Raw genomic sequence first — 8,459 nt, 5'->3', positions numbered from 1 at the left:
CGTAGCTCCGCCATTGGCTAGTACTTAGAGCTAAAAGGGGAGAGATGAATATAGTTTCTCTTCTTCACTGGCAGCTAGCTCAACCATATATAGAAAAGACGATAGAAACCTGGGTACAACGTTAGTCCACCTGCCGAGTTGCCCTTGGCAGAGCAGAAGAGCAGACTAATTTCGTTCAAGCCCAAGGATTTCATACAGAAGGCAAGTTTACCTCTTGGAACTGCACTTTCATCTCAGCTACAAGTGCCCCCCCCCCTTTTTTGAGATCTTTGAGCCTCATCCTCAATCCGGTGGAACTGTATATTCATACGAGATAGGCGAATAGTAGAATTTATTCTATGTCCGGAAATACGAGAAATTGATCTATGTAGATATATTTTAGTTCTAGATACATCCATCATGAAATTGCACTCGAATTCAACTTCAACGGTAACTTAGTGCAAGTTGTTTGCAGGTGAAAATTGTAGCTAGTGATCACATCGATCTGTGGCCGTCGTTTTCACATCTTTAGCTAGTGATCAGTGATCACATCTCACTAGTGAACAAAGCGGACCACGTGCATGTGAGGGGTATATCAGTTCGGGGTTTGACCGTTTTCGACCTTATTATATTTACGGACCATTTTTTCCTTTCATTTTTTGCGCCAGTGTGATCGAGGCATTCTAGCTGGCCTTTCAAAAGAAATTAAAACCCATATATACGGGCCAGGCGTAACGTGACATTTTTGGTGTTCGTGTGCGTGAGATACCCTTCCTTTGGGTAGACGTGGCCGAAGTCGAGAGTAGCTGCTAGCTAATTAAGTTAACTAGTCGTCAACCCGTGCATGTGCTTCAATGAGATTGCGCTTAAAGTAGAACAAATGAAGAAACCAAAGCATGAATGACCATTTTTTGAATGACTGATTAGGGGAAGATAAACGTGGATAGGAAACAACTGTGTTATTAACTCATTATTATACACTCCAATATATATTTTAGGAAAGAGAGTAGCACCATAGTAAGTAAAGAGCAAGATTGTTTGCCTCGCATATGATGTAGATCAAGACTTGGGTCAAATACATTTTCTAGCCGGTCAAGCATTCTCAGTTTCCCACATGAGTTTGACAGAGTAATGTTTCAGCCGTGCGTATATGAAAATAGGTACACTTTAATTATAAATGTAGCAAAATATATGGCTGCACTTGAGAGTTAAGGATCACATTGAAAATTCACAAATTGAAAACTAAGCCAGCCAAACTTCAAAATGAAATGAGTTACTCTTGGTCCATTCAAATTAAGATCAACCAAAAATGAATTAATAGGTGATTCAGTTAATGTGGGAAGTTGCTTGTACAACGTGCAGATGGCTCGTGATTGAGTTCATGTGGGAAGTTACTCTTGGTCCATTCAAATTAAGACCCACCAAAAATGAATTAATAGGTGATTCAGTTAATGTGGGAAGTTGCTTGTGCAATGTGCAGACGGCTCGAATTATTGTTATTAGCATGTAGATAGAGACATTGAAAAATTACATACCATCTTGCATTGACATGATATACCATGGATTAACCTCAATAAAATGCAAGAAACAAATTAAATTAACATGAAAAATGAACACTTCATTTTTTGATAAAGAGATGAACAATTTTATGATTGCCTCCATGCTATTTACAGAAACCATGGACAATATATTAATTGTAACACCAAGATTAAATAAGTGACCTTGCATAGGCCGTCGGCATTGCAGTGACATCAACTCTAGCCATTAGCACAAACATAGCAAGGTGTTTGCTTCGTGCACGATCAAGTAAAGTTATTGGAGTTGGGGAATTATGTCGCCCTCTATTTGCTATCGCAATATGCTCGTTGCTCATATGAGTATAAAAAATAGCTAAACAGACGGTGAGGTGGAGCGATCGATTGATCGATCGTGTTCCTTCTCGTGTGAGTATAAAAAACAGGACCCCGATATACACCTGACGTTCGATCTGGAGACCTCCCAGAATGAACGAAAGGTTCAGAACGACCGCTCAGACCAGCCAGGCCTCTTAGCCCAGCACATTGCCCTTTGAATAAAAGATAAAAACATGTGTCGAACATGTCAACAAAAATTATATGATATATGCAATAAGTATTACCATGTAGTGTACAAAATCAATGGCCATATTATACAAAAAGATGCCGACGTCTATTACAATACCAAAAATATTGTTCACTGTAAAAATATCATGCGAGTGTAGATATAGAAAAACTTGCAGAACAATTGCCATGTTGTAGATCAAAACCAAAAAAATGCACTACTGTGTAGATTTGCCATCATATGAACATAACTTTGCCTTATGTAAATCACATGCAGGAAAAATTTTAAAAAAGTGCCATATCTTAAAAATATGAAAAAAAAGATAAACTTAACGATATGAAAAGTGCCAACATGTTTGAACCAAAAGCTTAAGAAAATGAAATTAGTCTAATGAAAACAAATTTTTTGCCATTAGAACAAACTATTTTACAAATTTACCATGATATTTTTGTTGCATATGCAAAAAATTACAAACATTATGGTTCCTAAAGAATGCATGGCAAAAAAATAGCAACATCTTTGATAATGCTCACGTGAAAATTTTCTTGTCATGGTAGAAAATTGTGTTCAGAAAGTTGTCATGGCAAAAACTTACTATGCAAAAAATAGATTGAAACAGTACAAGAACAAAAAGATGACCAAAAATTGCCATGACAAATAGATATTTAAATTTGCCATGGTATTTTAAGTTAAAATATCATGCTTTATACAAAGAAATTTTCCATGTATGTAAAAATTAAAAAACAACACAAATTATGAACAAAGAATAGAAAAGGTAGATGTTTATTGAAATTTACCATGGCATTTTAATTAAAAATTCCATGCTTTGTGTAAGAAAGTTGCCATGTATGTGAAATTACACAAATTATGACTAATATTGCCATGGCGGATGAATATTTAAAGTTGCCATGGCATGCTTATTAAAATTGCCATGGTTTGTATAAGAAATTTTCCATATACGTAAACATTTAATTTTGTTCATCACACATGGCAACAAAAAAAAATTGACAGCTGGCTGAAATTGCCATGGCGAAAATTGCATATTAAAATTGCCATGTTATATAAAAAATGAAAATTGATGGCAAATTTTTTAATGCCCATATAGCAAAATGTTTTCCGCGTTTTTCATATAGCAAATGCCCATATTGCATTTTTAGTTGCCATGTAAGTTCGATAAAAATGATGGCAAATTCATAAAGTCTGCATTTTTCCATGTGAACATGGAAACACGCGATGGTTTAGACGTCACATCCACAAAATGTTGCAAAATGCAGAAAAGATGATATGTGTTATTGATCGTTTCTCATTGCAAGTTTAGAGATGTCTGAAAACATGGCAATTAAGACATGGTACTCTAGTTAAACTTGCCATGGTAAATCTATAAAGAAAATTGTTATTCATGTAAAAAATAATTTGGCCATGATATGACAAAAAGAAGTTTGCCATTGTACATACGTAAGAATTTTCCATGTTTCAGTTATCGTTTTGTCATCAAAATTTTAGAAATGTCTAAAAACATGGCAAATTTAGACATGGTACTTGAGTTAAACTTGCAATGTAAAATCTAAAAGGATTTTTTTTTCATTTATATCTTGACTTAAACTTTCTATGTATTTGAGTTTTTCTCTTTTTTGTATTCTTTTAACGTTTTATTTCTTGAATCGTGCGTCCAATTTCGAACCGTTTTTACCGTTAGATTTCTTGCGTCGATATATTAGAAACTAGATCACATGTTAATATGTTTCAAAGAACCCTTTTCACAAAAAAACAGGAAAAAACAAATACAAACAAATCTGATAAAAAGGAAAAAAATGAAGCATGTAAGCACGTTTGCAGTGCTTCTCGTGGAAGCGTAGTTTTCTTCCAAGAAGCACATTTGTGTTTTTCGCAGAAGCAAGTCCGTGACTCCATGAGAAGCAAATTTGTTCATCCGTGGAAGCACACAATTTTTCCTTTCCGAGAAGCACAACCGTGTTTCTCACAGAAGCAAATATGTGCCTCCACGAGAAGCATGTGTGCTTCTCGTGAAAGCACAATCTTTTTTTTGAGAAGCATAATAGTTCTTTCGTGAAAGTAGATCTGTGCATCTCGTGAAAACAAGTCCGTGCCTCCACGAGAAGCAAATTTTTCCATCTCGTGGAAGCACACGATTTTCCCTTTACGAGAAGCACAACCGTTTTTCTCACAGAAGCAAATATGTGCCTCCACGAGAAGCATGCGTGCTTCTCGTGAAAGCACAATTTTTTTCTTTTTTTGAGAATCATAACTGTGCTCCTCGTGAAAGTAGATCTATGCATCTCGCGAAAACAAATCTTTGACCCCATGAGAAGCGAATATGTGCAAAGTTTTTGAAAACTGTAGCATTTTTTGAATATGTGATTTTTTTTAAAACAAGAACATTTTTTGAAATCCGCAAACATTTTATAATTTGTGAACAAAAACAAGACATGCAAACATTTTTTGAATTTGTAAACCAATTTTGAAACATGAGTATTTTTTGAATATGTGAACAAATTTTGAAAGTAAAATATTTTGTGAATTTGTGAACAAAATTTGTGAATAGGAATTTTTTTGAAATTCCCAAACATTCTAATTTGTGAACGAAATTTAATCAAGTGAACATTTTTTGAATTTGTGAACAAAGTTTGGAAATGGGAACTTTTTTTGAAATACGTTTTTTTGGTTTTTCGAACAAAATATAAAAGGTGAAATTTTCGAACTTTTTTTTGTAAAGATGAACATTTTTCGAATTTATGAACTAAATTTTAAAATCATGAACATATTCTAAAATTTGTGAACAAATTTCGAGATGGAGAACAATTTGGAAAATCTTAAAAAAATTCAAACGCGAAGAATTTTTTAGTAAGTGAACAAAAATATGAAAACAAGAACATTTTGAATTGGTGAACAATTTTCAAAAGAAAAATGATTTTTGAAGTCCCGGTCGTAATTTGGGAAGTTCTGATAAATTTGAACAAGAAAGTTCTGAACAATTTGTGAAAACAAAAACATTTTTTGAATTCCTGATTTTTTTTAAATGCAAACATTTTTTGAATTTATGAACAATTCTTGAAAACACGATAATTTATCAGAACATTTTCCAAAACATGAACTCTTAAAAAAATAAAGTTGAAAAATAAATAAGAAACAAAAAAGAAAATAAAAAGAAAGAGGAAAAATAAACAGAAAAACAAAAAAAAATAAAAAGCTAAAACCTAAAAGAAACAGGAAAGCTGGTTTTTTTTGACCATTAATAACACTTTATTCCTCAAACAATAGACATATCGTTTACAAGATGATTGGAAATAAAGTCAGGAATCACATCCCAAACCCCAGAAGCTTTGTTCATAAAGGAGTTCTTAGCTAGTTCATCCGACACTTGGTTTGCTTCTCTATAGCAATGGCTGAAAGATACTGACCCGAAGTCCAACATGAGTTGTTTGCACTCCGTGATGATGGCTACTTTCGGCCCCAAATAATCATGAATCTGGTTCATCAAGTCCACCAAAGGAAGAATCTGATTCCAGAACAACCTTGATACACCCAATATTGCCTGCAAGGTATAGACCGTTCCTGATAGCCATTAGCTCTGCAGAGTCAAGCCCGGTTACTATAGGGATGTACCAATTTGTTGCTGCAACAAAATCACCCCGGTCATCACGAGCCACTGCACTACTTGCACCCGGGAGTGTGTCATAATGGAACGAAGCATCAACATTAATCTTGAGTATTCCAAAACCTGGCTTCTTCCACATATAATCACTTGTCCTTGTTGGGCCCTTAGAAGCCATTGATCTCAATTAGTTTGTCGTCAGAACTCTAATCGCTAAGGTTGTTTGCATTGGATCTTGGACCACAATTCCCTTAACAAGCTGTCGTCGCTGCCACCAAATATACCACGCCGTAACCAGTGACAAGTCTGCTATTGGCAGCTCATGATCATCGCCCAGTAACTTAGACATGATTTCAATTGTGATGGAGCCTGACCTGTCTTCTTCCACTGCTTCTTTTATAATACTCTCAAGACCCAGCTGTCTCCATATTGATGCTGCTTGCGAACACAAAAATAAATAGTGTTGTATATGTTGGGGAATGTTGCAGAAAACAAAAATTTTCCTACTCGTTTCACCAAGATCATCTAGGAGTTCATCTAGCAACGAGTGATCAGATGCATCTACATACCTTTGTAGATCGCGCACGGAAGCGTTCAAAAGAACGGTGATGATGTAGTCGTACTCGACGTGATCCAAATCACCGATGACCAGCGCCGAACGGACGGCACCTCCGCGTTCAACACACGTACGGAACAGCCACGTCTCCTCTTCTTGATCCAGCAAGGGAGGGAGGAGAGGTTGAGGGAGATGGCACCAGCAGCAGCACGACGGTGTGGTGTTGATGGAGCTGCAGTACTCCGACAGAGCTTCGCTAAGCACTATGGAGGTGGAGGAGGTGTTGGGGAGGGAGAAGGAGGCAACCAAAGGCCAAGGCGTTCAGGTATGAAGTCCCTCCTCTCCCCCACTATATATAGGGGTGCCAAGGGGGGGTGGCCGGCCCTAGGAGATCCAATCTCCTAGGGGGTGCGGCGGCCAAGGGGGGTTTCCCTCCCCCCCAAGGCACCTAGGAGGTGCCTTACCCTCCTAGGACTCTTGCCCCCTTGAACCCTAGGCGCATGGGCCTATGTGGGGCTGGTGCCCTTGGCCCATTAGGCCAAGGCGCACCCCCTTGCAGCCCATGTGGCCCCCCGGGGCAGGTGGACCCACCCGGTGGACCCCCGGGACCCTTCCGGTGGTCCCGGTACAATACCGATAACCCCGAAACTTGTCCCGATGCCCGAAACAGGACTTCCCATATATAAATCTTTACCTCCGGACCATTCCGGAACTCCTCGTGACGTCCGGGATCTCATCCGGGACTCCGAACAACATTCGGGTTACTGCATATACATATCCCTACAACCCTAGCGTAACCGAACCTTAAGTGTGTAGACCCTACGGGTTCGGGAGACAAGCAGACATAACCGAGACGACTCTTCGGTCAATAACCAACAGCGGGATCTGGATACCCATGTTGGCTCCCACATGCTCCACGATGATCTCATCGGATGAACCACGATGTCGAGGATTCAATCAACCCCGTACGCTATTCCCTTTGTCTATCGATATGTTACTTGCCCGAGATTCGATCGTCGGTATCCCAATACCTCGTTCAATCTCGTTACCGGCAAGTCACTTTACTCGTACCGTAATGCATGATCCCGTGACCAGACACTTGGTCACTCTGAGCTCATTATGATGATGCATTACCGAGTGGGCCCAGTGATACCTCTCCGTCATACGGAGTGACAAATCCCAGTCTTGATCCATGTCACCCAACAGACACTTTCGGAGATACCCACAGTCTACCTTTATAGTCACCCAGTTACGTTGTGACGTTTGGCATACCCAAAGCACTCCTACAGTATCCGGGAGTTACACGATCTCATGGTCTAAGGAAAAGATACTTGACATTAGAAAACTCTAGCAAACGAACTATACGATCTTGTGCTATGTTTAGGATTGGGTCTTGTCCATCACATCATTCTCCTAATGATGTGATCTCGTTATCAATGACATCCAGTGTCCATAGTCAGGAAATCATGACTATCTGTTGATCAACGAGCTAGTCAACTAGAGGCTCACTAGGGACATGTTGATGTCTGTTATTCACACATGTATTACGATTTCCAGATAACACAATTATAGCATGAATAAAGACAATTATCATGAACAAGGAAATATAATAATAATGCTTTTATTATTGCCTCTAGGGCATATTTCCAACAGTATATCCTCTGCTCCAGTCTTGCAAATCGGACAAAGCCCTGAGCATGGAATATGTTTATTTGCCAAAATGCCCAAGCAAGGAAGTGAACCATGCAATACTTTCCAACCGAAGTGTTTTATCTTTCCAGGAATCTTTAGTTTCCACATGTCCTTCCACATTGGATTAATATTTTCTGAACCTTGCCCATCTGCTCGCCTCCACCTCGTACCATACTGGTGTTCAAACTCCTTATGGTAAGCTGAACGCACAGTAAAATTGCCTGACCGTGTGAAGTTCCACGCCACAAAATCTTCCACCAAGTGAGCATTTAAAGGGATCTGTAGAATCCTGTTAACATCAACTGGGGAAAAGATGTCCCAGATTAGTTCCTCATCCCACTGTCCCGTATGCGGGTCTATCAACTCATAAACCTTTGATAGCATTGTTGCACCTCTATTTGTGATCAGTTTTCTAGTGGCACTCGCAGGTATCCAAGGATCATTCCAAATACTGATATTAGATCCAGTTCCCACTCGCCAAATGCAGCCCCTCTTGAACGTTTGAATACCTGCAACTATATCTGGCCATGGGTCGGGCCG

The sequence above is a fragment of the Triticum dicoccoides genome, chromosome 5B, assembly GCF_002162155.2.
Source record: "Triticum dicoccoides isolate Atlit2015 ecotype Zavitan chromosome 5B, WEW_v2.0, whole genome shotgun sequence".
Classification (NCBI taxonomy): Eukaryota; Viridiplantae; Streptophyta; class Magnoliopsida; order Poales; family Poaceae; genus Triticum; species Triticum dicoccoides.
Note: the sequence above shows the minus strand (reverse complement) of the source record.